We start from the raw sequence: 20,980 nt of genomic DNA on the forward strand, positions 1-20,980 counted from the left end.
GCAGAATATCAAAGACTTATCAAGAGCAAGCGAAAATGGCGCCTTGGAAGGGGGCGCAGGACTACGGCGTCTGCAGGCCATCGCAGACGGAGGGGGTGAAGGGCGGAGGGCTCCCGCTCGGCCCGGAATGGCGGCGCTCCTCTGACGAAGACCACTCTCCGGCCGCCGGTTCGTGCCCGCCCCCTTCGCCCCCCTGTCTGCTCCATCAGTATTTCCCTGAACGCTTCATTGCGTCCCAAATGCGCTGTGATGGACAGCTGCGGGTCACGCGGGCGGACCAGCGCCTTCAACCCGCGTATTTATTCAACTCGCCTTCCGCATTTTACCGTCCGCTGGTCGAACGCAGCCGGCCGCCGCCCGAGCCCTTAATGGCGCGCCGAGCTTACGCGACACAGCCGCTCGATGATCACTGCGATCGAACGATAATTCTATTAATTTATTTATTCGAGGGGGGGGGGGGGGGGGGGGGGGGGGGGAGATGGGCGCTCAGCGGAGGGAACACAAACACGGGCAGAAAGGCCCCGGATCTGAGAGCAGGCGTGATGTGACTCTGCAGTATGGAGAAGATGCTCTGGGGCCTGTTCTCTCTCCAGACAGGCTTTACATAAACTGAATGACAGGGCCTCAGCCAAATCCGCCATCTGGCTGGATGCTGCTCCCCCTCGCTCTCGCCATCTCGCCGTTTTATTAATATGCACCAACAACACTTTGTTACTCGCAGTGTTTATAAGATAAGAAAGCGAGAAGAAAGGGAGAGGGGAGCGGGAAGAAAGGGAGAGGGCGGAAGAAAGACGAGGTTGCTGCTGGTTAATAAAAGCGAGCAGTGGTGCTTTACTGTACATTTAGAACAAAAGCTCTTCGGGGACGTCGTAGTCTTTAGTACTGAGCCTGGTGTTTTTACTGAGCGAATGATATAAAACATGACAAAAGCAGCGCTCTGAGAGAGAGGCAGACTGGCCGGCCCTCGGAGGGATTGATATGTAGGCCACGTGTGGAGTGCCGGCAGGGACGAGAGGTGAGGGCTAGGGGGCGCTGTGGCCCAGAGCGGGGGGGAAGGACCGAGGCAGGGAGGAGGGTGGATCTCCGTTTAATGGATCTGAGGAGGGGAGTGGGCAGTAGGAGCTGGCCTGTGCTGTACAGCTTGTGATGGGAGAACTCTCTCTCTCTCTTTCTCTCACTCTGTCTGACACAGTTGGCAGTGTAATAAAAAAAAGGCAGTATGCATATATTTGCATACATTAAGCGGATGTTTTTATACATCATAGTTAATGCCTATAAATAAATGAGCATGTAAAAAATACGTTTGATTTATATGTATGTAAGAATGTGTTTGTATAAAGGCTTCTTTTTCTTTTCACTATACATATTTCACTGATCAACCATTACATTAAAACCACTGAATGTTCAAGTCCTTCAGCATCACCTAAAATACAATGGGATGCATTGTGGGATATTCCTGGTATGCAACGGCAACCAGTAGTGATCTGAGAACTGGTGACACACAGAAATGCTGGTCATGATAGTAAATCTCCCCACAGGGAGCTGTAGACCAGGGTGGTCCAGCTGAAAGTACCCCAATGTACCCAAAGGAACCCACAATGGGGAAGTCAGTGCTAGGCCATGGGGAAATGGTAGAAGATTTCATGATGAATCATGATTTCTGATGATGTGGATGCCTGGATGTGTCAGCATTATTTACCTGGAGAGGAGATGCCAGTATGGAACTATGTGTAGTATCAAACGTACATGAATATGTTTGTGTACACAGTAGAAAATGGAGCGTCAGTATTTCAAAGTAAATCTATTTTAACCTGGATAATTTACAACTCTATGAGGAGTAAACCAAGAGTAAAAAGTCAGTGTAGATTCAGCTCTATACAGCATGGATTTTTACCAGAATTTTTACACCAAATTGAGTAGAATTACCTCTGAAACGTCTACATTGGCCATAGAGTTGATATTGCACTAATTTTGAGTGTGGCCAAATGTTAAAATCAATTCTTTAAGTGTAAATTTAAGTGTAAGTTTTTGGCTTATGCCCAATATTACACATAATATGCAGACAAGAGATTGTACATCTTTGTTTAGGGCACATACTTAATATAAATAAATATTGATCTTTCACTATGAATATAAACTACTGTGTACAATCTAATTTTAGAGTAAATGTTTTGCATGTATGACATTTATTGTCTATTTATATATTTTAACACATGGCTAACACTTCTATATGGGATGTATATGAAAACTAGACTACGGTGCTGAATGTATATTTATACAATTTTGTACATATTTACCTGTGTGTGTCTGAAAATACACACACTAGACTGTGGAGGACACTGTCAGCTGGAGCAGAGACTCACTGTTTGCTTTCTCCTGTTTGAATCTGACGCCCATTGGAGCTGACAACTCTAATACGCAGCCTCTTCAACCATATGAGGGCGAGAGGAGGAAATGCAAACAGCACATAGCAGCAGGGTGCTGTGAGTGAGGCCTGCTCTGTCTCAGACACGCACACACACACACACACACACACACAGAAAACATTGTACTACATGAGACCTTAACCTAACCCACATTATGTCAGAGATTCAAACATGCGAGGCCTTTTTTTTACATTATTGCTAAAATGCATTTATCTGCTTCTGTAATTCAGAGCTAATTACAGGTTCAGTTCCCTGTGAATCACATGGAGCTACATGTCGGATCCGGGACAGAACAGAAGTAGTAGTAGAAGGTAGTTGTGAGGGGGGGTGTAATAATAACTCATGTAAACGAGTTCATTGACCACCAGGCCACTTGCACGCTTGTATTGCTAACCATGTGGGTAGACGGACACACACACACACACACACACACACACACACTGCCCCAGTTCCCTTCCTCATCTCTACACATCCACCATGCTGTAATGGGCGCACTAATTAAAGCCCTGCTGAGGACACAGGCTGGTCTCAGAGTTGGTGACAGTACCGAGCGCGTGGACGCGGTGGTGCAATCGCGCACACACTCGCCGTGGTGGGTGAGCTTGTTAGACACGCTGTCAGTCCGGCGCGGAAACATTGCGAATGCAGTAAACGTACGAGGTGCTGCCTGATCGCTCTGATCTTTAGTTATGGTTGCAGGCATTTCTGGTTGACAGCTTCACGTCTTAAAGTACCTGGGAAGCTATTTGTTTATGCCATTGTTCCATTTCTTTTGTTCGTTTTCCTATGTTGCTGTTTCCCTTTGACCGTCTACCATTGGGAACAAATTAAAGGAAAAACAGGCGCACTTAACACATATTAATAAGCTGCTTAGAACATCTCTACCCTGCTCTAGTGTTCCTCTACACCATTCCTCCTCAGACAATTCATATATCATTTGCATAATTTTCATACTCATCAACTATTCAGTGGTTGACACCAATCCCATTATGGAAATATTTCATCACATGTCATCATAGCTCATCATTTGTTGGGATGTTTAGCGACACACAACAAGCGAGTTGAAATCATCCCATCTTTAACTTATTTTTTCATTCTGTAGCTCTCTTCTCACATATGTCCCAACGTCTCCTGCTTACCCCGCACCCAAAAAAATCTGCAGCTCTCTCCTGCTTCCTACTTCCTCTCTGCTCCACCGCAGCCCCCCCGGTACGATATTGTTATGGGATTACTGGGGGCAGGAGGTTAAGGGAGTCGGTGCAGTGGAGTATGTGGCAGAGATTATCTTAAAAAAAAAAAAAAAAGTTCCCAAAAGCAGAGTTAATAAAAAAAAAAAAAGAGGGGATTAGACGCCCCTCTCCTGAGAGGGAACTCCTGCAACCAGAACAACTGATCTCGCTCTCTCTCGCCCGCTCGCTCTGGTAACGTGCTGACGGGCCCCGCCTCCCTGCTCCGCCGGAGTCCGGCCCAGGAGGAGCACTGACAGGCTGCTCCTCACAGCCCGGCTAATTAAACTCCCACTGATTTACTGAGTGACACCAACAAATCCCAATTCTCTTTTTTATGACATGCATACCACCTCAGGCAAAACTCCACCATTTCTCCCTGCTAATGCGCCTCCTGTGCAGGGTGGCGGGGGGTTGGGTCTCGCTCCTTCCTCCCAGCCTGTCTCTGTCCAACACACACTTTTGGATTTGGGGTGGTAGTAGCCTAGTGGGTAACACACTCACCTGTGAACCAGAAGACCCAGGTTCTAATCCCACTTACTACCATTGTGTCCCTGAGCAGGACACTTAACCCTAAAATTGCTCCCTGTAAATGTAAATGTGGATTTTGGACTCCCTGTGTTTTCCAGATCAGAGCCTCTTGCAATTCCAGTTAAAATTCCAGGTCAGATGGGATGTGAACTCGGCCCGATGGGACCTTAATACGAGACTCGCGTTTCTTGGCCAAGTATGTAACACACACAAGGAATTATGTTCCAGCTGTTGGTGTCTCTCAAGCACACAGTACAATAAAAAGTGAGCGCAGAAAGAATTTTTCACTCTTTGTTATATTGCAGCCATTTGCCAAAATCATTTAAGTTCATTTTTTCCTCATTAATGTACACACAGCACCCCATATTGACGGAAAAACACAGAATTTTTGCAGATTACTGGTCCTAAGTATTCAAACCCTTTGCTGGGACACTCATATATTTAACTCAGGTGCTGTCCATTTCTTCTGATCATCCTTGAGATGGTTCTACACCTTCATTTGAGTCCAGCTGTGTTTTGTGGCCTGGCACAGATCTGGCCAAGGCTACAAAAATATCTGCTGCACTTGATGTTCCTAAGAGCACAGTGGCATCCATAATCCTTAAAAAGAAGTCCTTCCTAGAGCTGGCCGTCCGGCCAAACTGAGCTAGAGAAGAGCCTTGGGGAGAGGGGTAAAGAAGAACCCAAAGATAACTCTGGCGGAGCTCCAGAGATGCAGTTGGGAGATGGGAGAACCATACAAGGTCAACCATAACTGCAGCCCTCCACCAGTTGTTGCTCTATGGCAGAGTGGCCCGATGGAAGCCTCTCCTCAGTGAAGGAAACACTTGCTAAAAAACACCTGAAGGACTCCCAAGATGGTGAGCAATAATATGCTCTTTTCTGATGATACCAAGATAAAACTTTTTGGCCTAAATTGTAAGCGGTATGTGTGGAGAAAACCAGGCGCTGCTCATCATCTGTCCAATACAGTCCCAACAGTGAAGCATGGTGGTGGCAGCATCATGCTGTGGGGGTGTTTTGCAGCTTCAATGGAAAGATGAGTGCGGCCAAGTACAGGAATTTCCTGGACGAAAAACTTCTCCAGAGTGCTCAGGGTCTCAGACTGGGCCGAAGGTTATTTCTTCCAACAAGAAAATGACCCTAAGCGCACAGCTAAAATAATGAAGGAGTGGCTTCACTACAACTCTATGACTGTTCTGGAATGGCCCAGCCAGTGCCCAAACCCAATTGAGCATCTCTGGATAGACCTAAAAATGGCTGTCCACCAACGTTTACCATCCAACCTGCCAGAACTGGAGAGGATCTGCAAGGAGGAATGACAGAGGATCCCTAGATCCAGAAAAACTTGTTGCATCTTTCCCAAAAGGACTCATGGCTGCATTAGATCAAAAGGGAGCTTCTAATAAATACTGAGCAGAGGTCTGAATACTTAGGACCATGTTATAGTCTTAGTTTTTATTTGTTAATAAATCTGCCAAAATGTCAACAGTTTTTCTGTCAATATGGGGTGCTAAATGTAAATGAATGAGGAAAATATGAACTTGAATGATTTCAGCAAATGGTTGCAATATAACAAAGAGTGAAAATGTAAGGAGGGTGGTAGTAGGTAGTGGTAAACACATTCACCTATGAACCAGAAGACCCAGGTTCAAACCCCACTCACTACCATCGTGTCCCTGAGCAAGACACTTAACCCTGAGTGTCTCCAGGGGGAGACTGTCCCTGTAACTCTGGATAAGGGCGTCTGATAAATGCTGTAAATGTAAATGTGAATGTCCGAATTCTTTCTGTACCCACTGTATATAATATAAAAACAGTCCGGTGAGTCCAGCCCAGAGGAAATTAGGAAATATTAGGAAATGCATGAGAAAGTGGTTCATAACACACGCAGCTCCAATCACTTGCTCACATTAGCAGCTTACACAGTCGGACCAATTCAGATGTACAATTTCAACTGTGTACTGTGAGTAATTTATCAAATGTAAGTAACAACTGGGAAACAAGCTCCAAAAAACAGAAGGGTTTTCATTTTGTGACATGACGCCATCACATTCCAGTCGTATACAACCAAATGGCCCATGGTTCCGTTTTGTGTGTATCAATGCACCTTCTGGATTGTGACTCCTTTGGTCCATAAAATGTTTGTCCTGTTGCACCATAGAGTACAGACGACCCAGGTTCAAATCCCACCTACTACCATTGTGTCCCTGAGCAAGACAGTTAACCCTGAGTCCCTGTAACTACTGATTGTAAGAGGCTCTGAATAAGGGCATCTGATAAATGCTGTAAATGTAAATTCTCCTTTGTTGTCCCTGGCTGGTGGAACAAGTTACCCGGCTCCATTCGACTAGCCGAGACCACCACCACCTTTAAGAAGCAGTTGAAAGCCCACTTGTTCAAAAAGTATTTCAGACAAATCTAACACTTACACACGCACATGCACACACAGATGCACAAAATGTAAAAAAAATCTTCGTCTAGCACCTAACAATTCCCCAGCATGTTCTTTTTCTGACAAGAGTCCTTATCTGGACTCTTAGTTTTTTGTAAACTCAAAATCTATAGAAACCGAACGAGAATTGCTGGCGTCGTCCTCCTGTAAGTGGCTTTGGATAAAAGTAAATGTAAATGTAGACGTTGTTAAAATAAGGAGCAGGTGAAGGGTATAGAATTGGTGCGGCTCCTCAACACCGTCTTCAGATCAGATCGGCTCCCTTTTAATGAGGACTGCATGACTGACGGCCCAAAAGCTCAAACCCAGGTCTGTTGTTGCCAAGTGACAGACAATAAGGTTCACGTTGCCAAAACGAGTCACGTGACTCCCTGCCTCTTTCAGGCCAGGGGCGTGCCTGAGACCCCCCCCCCCCAAGGCTCGTGGGCAGGGTCGTCTTGTTTCCGCAGTAACAGATGGAGAGTCGACTCATTATGTTCACTTTCGAAGTCACATGCCAATCAAAGACGTCCCCCTTTTCCCTTCGGCTCCCCACATTAGGCCCGACGTTGTTCTCTTTCGGCCCGGTTGAAGTGCCGCTGCGTGAGATGCACGATGCGTACACGAGCGCGTTGCGTTGTCACTCCTCATCGCCATTCGGAATTCCCTCCTGCTCCGCGAGCGAGGAAACGTTCCAGCAGACGCTCCCACTTTGACTTTGTCTGATTGGCGGAGGGTGAAAGAAGAGAAAAGCGAGAAAGTTTACAGGCTGCCGCGACCAAAGGTCTGTCAAGGCTCTGACAGCTCGACACATGGCGCTCTCCCTGTTCTCGCCCGACGGAGCGGCATACTAAATGCCTACCTCAGGTGCTACAGATGGGGAAGTCAAAGAAAGGGGATCCTTTACACGGCATTTTGGAAGGAAACATTAATATTTCATCAAGAGCTGCATTTACACGCGCAAACAAACAAAAAAGGAAGTGTGTCTGGAACGCGCCCCGCAGCCTCTCTCTCTCTCTCTCTCCTTCTCTCCCCCGTCGACACCCCGACGCTTCTTCTGTTCTTCTTTTTTCCCGAATGCCGAATTCACGCCGTGCGGGACCTTTTTCCCGCCATTGTCTCAGGACGACCCCGTACCACACTTCCACGCACAACGGAAACACCATCTCGCCCGTAAGGCCCGTACGTCCGCGGGCACGCGGCGAGAGAGAGAGAGAGAGAGAGAGAGAGAGAGAGAGAGAGAGAGAGAGAGAGAGATGGCGGCAGCTTGCCGCACGCAGCCATTAAATAAACATGTCAAGTTGCGCGTGTTGCAGCTCTAATGATGATCGGGCGAGCCGACGTTCCCGAAGACAACAGAGCAAAAAACTCCCAAGACCTCTCGTCATCTCATCCCGTACGTCGCCCCGCAAAAGTAAAACGCACATTTTCTTTTTTTGAACAACTGCTTGTTTGTTTTTTGATTTTTGAGGGACGTAAAAAGGCGGAACGTTCTTTTTTTTTAAGTAAAAAGCCTGCAGCCTCCTGTTTTTTCCCGCTCCGGTGTTATTTTTATCCCCGGTTGTGCGAGCGTTGTGTTGGAGTGCGAGAGTACCTGGTAATGCGAGGCCTGTGTGTTTACGGAGATACGAGCCCCTGGGTGGGAGCCTCCTTTCTACTCACATCTCCGCTTTGAAGAGCGGGCTGAGCTACGGATTAAAGTTTGTTTGTTTTACGTTTAGCGAGCGAGAGCAAAAAAAACCCCAACACACACACACACACACACAGAGTTACACAAACTGCTTTCTGGACTCACATTCAGCTCCAAACACACACTCACAGGAACACTGGGTGCCGTTCACGTTCCGTCCAACATGTACACAACCATACAAACACTCTGACATGTATACACAGACACTTCCATACACCTACACACACCCACGCACACACACACACACACACACACACACACACACAGCTACAGAAACTGCATTCTGGACTCACATTCACTGGGTGCCGTACACGTTCCGTCCTACACGTACACAACCATACAAACACTCTGACATGTATACACAGACACTTCCTCACACCTACATACACACACACACACACACACACACACATACAGTTACACAAAGTGCATTCTGGTTCAGCTCAAAACACACACTCACAGGAACACTGGGTGCCATACACGTTCCGTCCTACAGGTACACAACCACACAAACACTCTGACACGTAGACACAGACACTTCCACACACACACACACAGCTACACAAACTGCTTTCTGGACTCACATTCAGCTCCAAACACACACTCACAGGAACACTGGGTGCCGTACACATTCCGTCCTACAGGTACACAACCGTACAAACACTTTGACACGTATACACAGACACTTCCATACACCTACACACACCCACGCACACACACATACACACACAGCTACAGAAACTGCATTCTGGACTCACATTCAGCTCCAAACAGACACTCACAGGAACACTGGGTGCCGTACACGTTCCGCCCTACACGTACACAACCATACAAACACTCTGATATGTATACAAAGACACTTCCTCACACCTACATACACACACACACACACACACATACAGTTACACAAAGTGCATTCTGGTTCAGCTCCAAACACACACTCACAGGAACACTGGGTGCCGTACACATTCCGTCCTACAGGTACACAACCGTACAAACACTTTGACACGTATACACAGACACTTCCACACACCTACACACACTCACACACACTGACACGTACACACACCTTGAGTAGCGCAGTGCTGAGGCTGCATATGTAAATGCTGGAAGATTGTCAAGTGTCTGTGCGGCGCGCATCAGGGTTATCAGCGCACTGCTGCGCTCACATCTGAAGCCCCGGCGCTCCGCGGCAAATATAAATATTCCGCGGCGTGAAGGTGAGGCGGCGGCCGCTCACATTCCGCTCCGATACGGAGTGGAGCGGTGGGTGTGTTTAAGAGTCATTTGTTTGCGACTGTGATTGTGTATTTACTGCTTCTGTGTGTGCCTCGGTGTGTCTGTTTGCATGTGAAGTGACGGTGATTGTCACTTGTGAAGCACAGCAGCACAGCACACGGTGCACACAGTGAAATGTGTCCTCTGCATTTGACCCATCACCCTTGGTGATCAGTGGGCGGCCATGACAGGCGCCCGGGGAGCAGTGTGTGGGCACGGTGCTTTGCTCAGTGGCACCTCGGCGGATCGGGATTCGAACCGGCAACCTTCTGATTACGGGGCCGCTTCCACCACTGCCCCGCTAGGCCACCACGTGTGTGTGGTTACACGTCTGAAGCTCACTACTCATCGGCAACTCATTAAGTACAAACCCGCCCGCACCTCCACCTGCTGCGAGGAAGGACCGAGCTCTGCAGCCGCCGCGCCAGACGAGGCCGACAACCTAAACAGAACCCCAGCAGCCCACCCCGACCTGCTCTCCCAACGAGCGTCCAGGATTCCTAAGAATGCGAACAGGGCGCGAGTGGCGTACACAACGTCTTTGGTGGCTTGACACCGAATCGCCCGCCTCCCAGAATATGTCTAGATGCCTCTCTCTCTCTCTCTCTCTCTCTCTCTCTCTCTCTCTCTCTGCACTTGTGGGATAGCTGCTGTGTTCTGCAGTATCACGAGTCGTGTTGCGGATCGTCGCTGTGATGCGGTTTAACAGCAGAGTTCCAGCTTTGCGGGAGAAGCTGTTGGGTGGAGGAAAGAAGAAAAGGAAAGTGAAGTGATTGTCACATGTGATACACAGCAGCACAGCACACGGTGCACACAGTGAAATTTGTCCTCTGCATTTAACCCATCACCCTGAGTGCCCGGGGAGCAGTGTGTGGGGACGGTGCTTTTGCTCAGTGGCACCTTGGCGGATTGGGATTCGAACCAGCAACCTTCTGATTACGGGGCCGATTCCTTAACCGCTAGGCCACCACTGCCCCAACTAGGCCACCACTGCCCCATGTATTTTGGGAAGCCCTGGCCAAGGATGCAGATATGTTTACAGTCAGTGGCAGGAATGCGGAATTATCCCCCCACACACACACACAGACACACACACACGCATCAGAGATTATGTTTTTTTTGTTGTTGTTATCATTCTGATGATTATTTTGTGTTGTTTAGATGGAGTTCAGTTCTTTCGTTCTTTGTTGTTTCAATCATCCCAGGCCTCCATCCATAACAGGCACACACACCCTTACTGAGTCACACTCACGACAAGCGCACCACACACTCCCACACACGAAATCCCTTCATTCCTCCCCTTCATCTGCACTCTCGCTGCGGCGCGCCGCGCCGGCCCGCCATACGGAAAGTACGTGTGGAGCGGCAGCTGCAAAAAGGCCTCACAAACGCTGGCTGACAAGAAGTGACAGCTCTCTATATCTCTCACTGGCACTGACAGCTGACAGATGGATACCACTCATACACCGGAGGAAAAAACGAGGAGCGAGGGAGCCAGCGAGAGGGAGGGAGTGAGGGAGGGCGGGCGAGCGAGCGAGAGCGAGAGAGAGAGAAAGCCCTCAGGATGATTCGCCAGCATTACTCTCTGTTCAGAGGGCCAGCGTTTGATTGAGTGCTGCTGAGAATAATAAACCCTGTACTACCCAGCTCAGTGCCAAGCCTTCTCTCCCTTTATTCCTCCCCGCTCCCTCCTTTCTGTCCTTTTGTCCCCCCCACCCCACCCCCCGCTCCATCTCTCTCTCTCTCTCTCTCTGCACCTCTCCGTTTCAAGCTTCCTGTTCTCGTCCCGTCTCCGTTTCGCCATGTTGCTCTACACGAAGGGAGCTGTTGTTTGGTGCTGATTGCTTACAACAGGGTCAGTGGCACAACACTAGCCAGCCCTCTTCAGGGGCCGTCCCTCCTCGTCTTCCTCCGACGCTCTCCAGCGGTGCCAAACAGGCAGAGGCACAAATGGGATGACTTGGCAAAAGCCAAATCCCTTTTTTTTTTTTTTTTTTTCCTCCATCCATCTTTTCTCAGGAGGCTATTTTTCTTCCATAATCCCTCTCCCTACCAAAAAAAATATCATGGTGGAGAACATGATTAGCCTCCTTCAGCAATCCTGCGCATGGGTCCTTTTCATGCCCCCCTCCCCGACTCTCTCAGAGTGTCTCTGGCAGACAATGTGCTCCAACGCTGAGACAATGGCCCTCAATCAGGCCTGGACCGCGCCGGAGAGCCGGGGGGGGGGGGGGGCATGGGGTCTACTGCCGAGCCCGGGCTGAGCACGCTTTAGCTTGTGTGGGCCGGGTCCAAAGAGCAGGTCCCCCCCATTATTCCTGCGATCTGGAGGGGGATTAAAGGGCTGAATGGCAGGGGGAGGGAATGGGCAAGTTGGGGGGGGGGGGCATTTTATTTATTTGTTTATTTATTTATTTTTTGCAGGGGGGTTATGAAGCTTTTTGCTGCTCTGTGATGCTTTGTTGTTGTGGAAGAAAGTGCACTGGGACAAGTGTTTTCTACACATGCCGAACAATGCTGAGTGTGAACGCACAACACACACACACACACACACACACACACTTTGCACGAGTGAGCCGGATTCTACAGGGTGGCCATTTATATGGATCCACCTTAATAAAATGGGAATGGTTGGTGACATTAACCTCCTGTTTGTGGCACATTAGTATATGTGAGGGGGCAAACTTTTCAAGATGGGTGGTGACCATAGTGGCCATTTTTGAAGTCGGCCATCTTGGATACAACTTTTGTTTTTTCAATAGGAAGAGGGTCATGTGACACATCACATTTATTGGTAATTTCACAAAAAAAAAACAATGGTGTGCTTGGTTTTAACTTAACTTATTCCTTCATGAGTTATTTACAAGTTTCTGTCCACTTATAAAATGTGTTCAATGTCCCCAACCATTCCCATTTTATTAAGGTGTAGCCATATAAATGGTCCACCCTGTAAGATACTTTCACCTCAGTCACCCGAGTATGAAACTGAGCCAGCGGCTCTGAACACACTGCCCTTACACATTTCAGTAACTGTGAATAATACCTTCACGGCAGACACACAGCATCTGAAGGTGAGCACGTTCCCTAATGGACAGTGAAAACAGAGGCATGGTGGGCCCAGACGTCCTCCACCCAGCGTTCCCCGTTCTTCATGGATATACAGTTAAAGTTGGTCACCAAAGGGCCACTGCTGAACAGCCATGTTATGTCTGGGAGTTTGGTGTACAGCAGCGTTTATGGAATTTGCACTCATGTCGGTGTCCCTTTTGGGCAGAGAATGAGGTCCACCGTCCAAAATGACCAGAAAGCAGCTATTCTAGGGCCAGACGTTGATCGAGGGCCTGCAGTGTCTCACAATGACAATCACTTCACTTTCATTAGTGGTTAAAGCGAGCCTTTCAGATGAGGTATAGATCACAAAAAAAAAAGACAGATGCAACAGGGCAGAGATCAACGTGAGAATAGGATGTATGCCAGCATGATTTAATACAGTTAAACAGGAACGTGTTGCATAGTCCAAGTTGTTATGCAGAATTGTTATTATTGTTTGTGACTATATTCACACTTAGACGTTAATTATGTGTGAATATAGTCAATATAGTCAGTATATTGAATTGCGGGTAAGGAAGTGGACCAGTAATCAGAAGGTTGCCGGTTTGAATCGCCTGTCATGGCTGCCCACTGGTCGAAAGCAGAGGACACCTTTCGTTGTGGGCTTGCTGTGCTTCACAATGACAATCACTTCACTTTCACGTTCACATAAAATGTTATATTATGCGTGCGATCGGAAGGCAAACTCATTGTGAAATTAAAGTGAGTGGACCACGCGGTGATGTGGCAGGTAGGATCCAGGCTCTGGAGTCAACACGCTTGCTATGTACTGGAGTGGGGTTCTCTGGTGCACCCCCACGTCAGGAGGGACACTGGCAGCCGCAGCCCTGCTCAGGATTCAGTAGTTATGAATAGTGAGCGAATCGGTTCGCTTCGGTGTCCGTTGATGTGAGCTGAATATGATGAACACGGTCCAATGACATGAAGGCCTGGCGTGATGGACGGCTGTATGTGAGTTTTGCTAAAATATTGTCTCACAGTGAACACGTACAATATGTAGCTTTGGACAAGCAGAGTAAAGGAGTTAATGTTGAAGGATGACCATGTCTGACACCGACTTTTTAACATACGACGAAGACTTAATGAAAAAATGACCTTGCTCTCCATCACACGGGCACCCATGTGGAATGGGCAGGATGACTGTTGTCTGTGGCCATGTTGATGTCCCTCACCTCTACTCAGTCCTGCAGTAGACAAGCGCAGGAACCATAAGTCATGATCATAAATCATGACCGCCAGTCAAGGGCCCCAGCCCCTGACAGCGGTCATGAAAATGCCTCCAAAAAACATCACCTCGGCGTGTCACAGGAAGACGCCGCCTGACACCCAGCAGTCTTTCTGTCCTTCAGACGTCCAGCCAAGGACTGCTCCGGGACGGAGACAGGGAGATAAGCCCCACAGAGGATAAAGTTGTCTGTTAAACACAAGGGGGGGGATAGAGAGGAAACTGAAAACTGAAGAACCTCCTTGAAGTCCAACCTGTCTTCTGGTCTTCGCACTGTTGACGCCGGCCTGTCCTCTTACACACACCTGGTACACACTCGCACACGCGTGTCGACAAAATGTGCCAGAGCCTCAGCACACTTGAACGGTTGCAGGAACGGAACAGGCCCAGAGTCTCCGTGGAATATTATACGGTTCAGAAGCAACCCATTAGAAGCAGCCATTTGTCGCGTCTCCTCGGCCATATGGGCGCGCAGACGTTGGGAGTTAAGTCACTCTTTGCGGCAGAGTGTCTGACAGGCCCGGCCCTTGTGCACTGTCACGCACATTTGATAATTTGATAGCTCCCCTGTCTCCGTTAGGCCCCTCGGGCCCAGAAACCATTTTAGATGTTTATCGGCGAGCTTGGGGGGTTAATTCCGCGCCTCGCCGCGACAACGGGCAGAGCGCAGGCACCAGCACCGCGAGCTGGGACCGCGCGGCTTATCGGTCGGAGTCGCGCCGGCGTGATTGACGCATGACAATGACCTGTTTACCCCCATGGAGCCGATACCATCATTCCGCCTCTCGCTCTTACTTCTTCTCTGCCGTAGCCGGAGGAAAAGCGGCGTGGCATCATTTCTCAGAAGAAAAAAAAAAAAAAAAAACTAAACACACACAAACACACACGGATCTGATAATATGCATATCTATCACCTTGTGGCTTTATCGCTGGCGAAGTACCCGTTTTACATCCCGCCGATCCGCAGCGCGGGGTGCCGGGGGCACGGCGGTATAAATAAGCTCACATCAAACAGAACGTAGGTGCACTGTCGATGAAGACTTATCACCTGCTTCTATCTGGCTGCTTTACATTTCCGAACCCCCGTGGCAGATTTGTTTTTTAACTAAAATACGTGCTGGTTTCTTTTTTTTTTTCCTTTTTTTTCATTCTTATTACAATTTTTATTATATTTCGCTTACATTTCACTTCGGTTACACACTTTACCAGTTGCTATAAATCCTGAGAAACTATGTCTTAAGTTAATAACATCTGGAGTCAACATAACGCCGTAATGACTGTACCTCAAATTACATGAAAATATGGGAGCGCTGTAGTGAAACCCTAGAAAATGAGGGGTTGGTTGATGGTGAAAACATTCACTTTCTTAGCCAAAGTTAAGCTATTCGTGGAAAATTAGGTGGTCAAAAGTCACTCCTCCTTTGCTAAGCTAAGTTATCCAGTGAATCTTCTTCTCTGCATCCCAAAACTGCATCCCAAGACAACATTAAGATTATCGTGTTTTTTTTTCTCATTTTTCTCATGCACCTTGCAGTTCACAAAGTGACACGCCCTTTTTAACTTGAGCGAACCGATCGCGAAGCCTAAATAGTTAAAGTCACTGTACATTTGCTTATCTTTTTTTTATTCTTCTTCAAAGTGTCTTCCGTTGATCAAGACTCAAAACCCGCCCACTTACATGAAATATCATATGCAAACACTCATGCATGTCTCTTAAACATTGCTCAGAATTCTTGCATTGTTTCTATTGTCCGAAGGAATACATTTGAATTAAAATTCAGTTCCACTCATGGTCATAGGTCAGAAACCTTCAGCTGGAATAGCCAGGGGCAGTGGTGGCCTCGCGTAATCAGAAGGTTCCGCCGAGGTGCCACTGAGCCAAGCACCGTCCCCACACACTGCTCCCCGGGCGCCTGTCATGGCTGCCCACTGCTCACTCAGGGTGATGGGTTAAATGCAGAGGACAAATTTCACTGTGTGCACCGCGTGCTGTGCTGCCGTGCATCACAAGTGACAATCACTTCGCTTCATTCAGATTTGCATTTTGCCCGCCTCCAGGACGGCAGGGGGCAGAAAGTGGTCTCATCCTTCCACATTTCCCGCCGGGACAGAGCGGGCAGAGGAAGGCAGGCAGCACCTGTACCTTCGCCACTGGCGGACAGGGTTTGTTTTGCTGACGTACCCGCGGAGTTCCTTGTTAACGCTTTATCATGGGCCGTGAGTTGATTTACTCGCAGTGACAGTTAAGCACTGCTTAATGAGCAGAGCTCTGAAAATAGAAACACAACACATCTGCTCTCGGTAATGATAACCCAGGTTACTTTCCTCCCAATCTGCACATTTCTCCTTCTGCTCCGGCCCTTCCCCGTGTCAGACTGTGTAAATTTAATTTCATTAATGCACCTCCCATCGCCCTGGAAATTTAAATCAGTTCAGTGCGTCCACTGCCTTCGTCTGCTGATGATGTATTAAGCCAGAATACAACTGTTCGGCTCCAGAACTGTAAATTATTCTGGACACTGCAAACTATTTGACAAATGGCCTCCGTGTTTGGACCAAATTGAAATTATTGGCCGATCAGTAAGAAAAAAAATTTTGTTTGCTCTGCCAGCACAGTAATAAATGAATAAACTCAACGATGCAGGCGATTAAAACTCTCAGTGTAATAACACACGAGAAACCGTATGTTCACAGTAAGACCAGGAGCGGTCTGGGTCCCACAGAGCGGAGCTGGTGGGTCTCTGGTGCAGCCAGACTCTGAGATTTATCAAAACCATGTGCAGCGCTCTCAGCGTGTTTGGCTTGTGTGCATGCGTGTGTGTGTGTGGGTTGTGTGTGTGTGTGTGCACGTGTGTGTGAGAGAGATCCTTTGGGTCCTGGCCATGTCAATCAGTCCCCCGTGGTGCTACTGCCCTTCACACTTCTGTTTATCTACTGCTGCTCAGAACTGGGTTGACAGATAAGACTACATCACACACACACACACACACACACACACACACACTTTCTGCCTGTGGTAAGAACTTTTATATTAAACATTTGGCTTTATTGTAACATATGAACTCTTATAAAACTACTGAGACAATGTTTATTGCAATTTGTGTGTAAGTGTGTGTGTAGCTGTGTGTGTGTGTGAACGAGTGTTTGTGACTGTGTGGGTGGGCATGTGCGCAGACTCCATGTTTGTGTTCAATCAGCCTTCACATCTACAGCTCCAGTGATCCAGTCCTGCCTCAGCATGATAAACTAAACCACAAACCCAATAAAAGCCACCCCGATAGCTGGACTGCACCTACTCCCCCATCCAGTATTATCCACTACATGTTCTCAGGGAGCCGCGATAAAACGGGTTTTATAACGGATGATGGAAGATGGCGAGATAGCATGTCGTCGCCGTACATGCTCCGTGTCGGAATTTAGAGCAGGTCTGCTCTTCAAATGAGGGATGCTAAGCGTTCACATTTCGTGGATGTTCAATAATTTTTTCCAGCTGTGACTTCTTTTTCCTTTTTTTTATTTACAGATCTACTTTTCATCAAGATCAGATGCGGTTTGACAGAATAATTTGTTGAGTCTAAATCATTTCATTTCAACATCATGTTAACACTTGAGAGCTCATGTAGTCCGTATTTTGATCAAAGGCATTTTTTATCAACATCACCAGCCTAAAACTGCAGCTGGTTTGTTTAAGCAGGCAGTTTGATTTATTATTTTTTGTTCTTTCACGCTGAAATTCACATTTCGTCTTTTTTTTTTTTTTTTTCTGAAATAATTAACAAATAGCGCTGACCATTACAGTAATTACATCAGAAGTAAAAATCTAAAGAGTGCTTCCTTCCTCTAAGTAAAGATAAAACAGGATGCTGTACTTCCTGGACTTTTTATCTGTGGAATTATTCAGGATTCAGCACTTGCTGGCTTGATAATGGCGGACGTATGTAATCAGGGATTAGAATCCATTATTTTTTTTTTTTTTTCTATCAAAGCCGTTGCCACTGGGGATCGAGAATACAGAACACCGCTGTGCCCAAAATGTTTCCTTTTTATCAGAGTTCCCATTTCTGCCACCTGAAATCACTCCTTTCATGTCTGACGGAAGCGTTTCCCTGGAGACAGGCCATTGTTACCAGGGTCTCCAGATGTATTGCCAACTGCAGTGGTGTCCATGTACACCCGTCACTCAAATGGAGAGAGGCCACCACAGCCGTGTGAGATGTTGAGGAGCTCCCTTACACCTCTGTGTGTGTGTGTGTGTGTGTGTGTGTGGGTGTGCAAAAAGTGCATATACTATGTTTGCCTAAAAGAAAGGAGTCTCAGTGGGTGCATTCAGTTTATCTTTGTGAGTTTGTGTGTGTGTGTGTGTTTGCATGTGTGTGTACTTGAGAGAGTGTTTAATTTTGTCTGTGTGAGTGTGGGCAGAGTGTCAGCTCTGTGTGGCATCGGCGAGTGTTTTTACAGTCCCTGTGCTCTGTGTGTGTGTAAATGTGGATGTGTACTGTTCCTTGTGTGTGTGTGCGTTTGTGCTCACCCAGCCTGTAGTGTACTTTTGTTTTGTTTTTCTGCAGGGCAAAAAGGAAGAGCAAGAAATGAAATTAGTCTTGGTGAATGTTTCATATAAATCCCTTTTTACTTCCAGACACAAAGACAACATATCTGCATCCCATTAGCCCTGGCTCCACGATCCTCTGCTGAAAAGTTAATACTGGATGAAAGCACCGTATTCATGATCTGTTCGTGGGCAAATCGCAGAGGAAGAGTGATGAGTAAATAAATCGAGTGCAATAGAAGTCATGGGACTGCTGGTCGGGTCCGTGTTAATCAGTTTAAACAAGTCGTTTCTCAGGGCCCCCGCCAGACACTTACAGATCAATGCAGGGACACGGTAACAGCCATTTCAAGCATAATGCTGCTGGCATTGCTCTCAGATCTAGGATGACCCTCGAATGACCAAGGCTTGGATCTAATTAAAAATCGATATCAAGGGTGGCCTAGTTCAATCATCCCGGACCAAATTAAATGTGTCTTGTTAAATGTTCTTTTTTTTGGGGGGGGGGTCAACTTCCAAAATCTAATGAATGACATATTCTGACTAGTTATTTCACACAGAGCTTGTGGCTACACCCGAGTAGAATCAGAGACTAGATGCATGTGCACATGCAATTGATAATAACTGACCAGAGTCAGAAAGTAATATTGTCTAATTCGGTATAAAATTATCATGACTAGTGAAGCGCCTGCAGGTCTTCACTGCCATGTCATTATTGCTGCCACACCGAGAATCATCCATCAGCTGAATAATATCTGGGCAGCAGTAGACGTTAGATCAGATGATATAAAACAATTTTGAATAACCCTTTGCAAATTTCCAAAATAGAAATAACTCTATTTTATTTATTTATTTATCGATCTATCTCCAATACATGCAATAAATCAGATTCAAGAATTTGATGCATAATGAACGATAATCTACATCTTGAGCAGTGGTTCCTTCACCAAAAACTGACCACTGATGAAGTCATGGGTGGCTGTCAATCACATACGTAGCTGCTTAGAGTTGGTGTGCCTAATAAAATGGCCAGCAAATTTATTATGGACGGAATGCCGGTTTGTAAGATGTGAGGCTAGGCTTCAGACGAGGACCGATGAGACATGTGAACAAACCTCATCTGAAAAAGAGCAGCGTGGTAATGATGGGGTTAGCGAGGAGGCTGCGGAATGTGGGTGTGAGCCCCTCGGCGATGATCCGTGTGGCGACTGACATGTCCAGTAACCTTTTCCTCAGTGACGCTGTAGTGACGGACTTCGATTAACGTCTCCTTCAAACGATTCCTGTGTCTCCCGGAGATGGAGCGATCCGGGGAGAAAGTGATCGATTTGCCAACGCCAAAACCGTGTTTATTTGTGCACTTGTGAATCCAAAAAGGTCGTCCGGGTGTCAGGAAGATACTTCAAAGGGGGAAAAAATATGTGCTCAATGTGACACGTTTATTTTTAAAAAATCCTTCGTGTAGGCAGGCTATTTATACTGTCACAAAGCGTTCAATTCTGACTCCCAACGTCTCACTGTAAAAAATAATTGAATAAATTCCTAACAAGGAAAGGTCAGGAATTGAAGGACACATCCGTGTTTCAAATGGTCTGACTTGACAGTGTGACAAGGCAGGCAACAGAATGGGGGAAAAACAACAACACAAAAAGGCCCAGACAAATCAAGCATCCTGACAGGTAAACCATAGGTCACAGACAGCAATGTTGCCTCACCGCGGCACATTTGTTCTGTTGTTGTCGTCGTCAACGACGTGGCGTGGGTTGTTGTTGTTTGCGGTTGCCGTGGAATCCCCCTCCGGTGGCACTTGAACCCAAGGCGGCCGAGACGCGTGGCCTCGGGGGGGGCGGGCCCCTCGTTACGCAGTGGCATGTGCCCTGTCACTCATCGAATGTTCCCTTCACATCTCAGCTGTTTCAGATTACTCATCCTCCGTTACCTCCAGCGCACACACACGCGCGTGCACGTGCGCCGCGGCTCTTCACAGTCGAATTTGTCCAACTGCAGTCCAGATCTGACATATTTATGCTGGAGCCGACAGCCAAAATCAATCGGAGGAAGCAGACGTAACAGTGTGTGTGTGTGTGTGTGTGTGTGTATATATATATATATATATATATATATATATGTGTGTGTGTGTGTGTGTGTGTATATATATATGTGTGTGTGTGTGTGTGTGTGTGTGTGTATATATATATATATATATATATATGTGTGTGTGTGTGTGTGTGTGTGTGTGTGTGTATATATATATATATGTGTGTGTGTGTGCGTGTGTGTATATGTATATATATATATATATATATATAGAGAGAGAGATATAGATATATAAATATAATGCACTTTTTTTGCCCTTCCTAATCTGCAGCCTAACTGTACATCTTACACAAACACAATAAGCCCCCCCTGGACGATGAATAAATCACCCCACAAACAATTAGCGGGCCATTTAACAAATAATCATTCTAGGATTAATGAACATTGATTTTTTTTCCTCTAGTGCTCTCGTGTTA

This window comes from Denticeps clupeoides, chromosome 5, assembly GCF_900700375.1.
Source record: "Denticeps clupeoides chromosome 5, fDenClu1.1, whole genome shotgun sequence".
Classification (NCBI taxonomy): domain Eukaryota; kingdom Metazoa; phylum Chordata; class Actinopteri; order Clupeiformes; family Denticipitidae; genus Denticeps; species Denticeps clupeoides.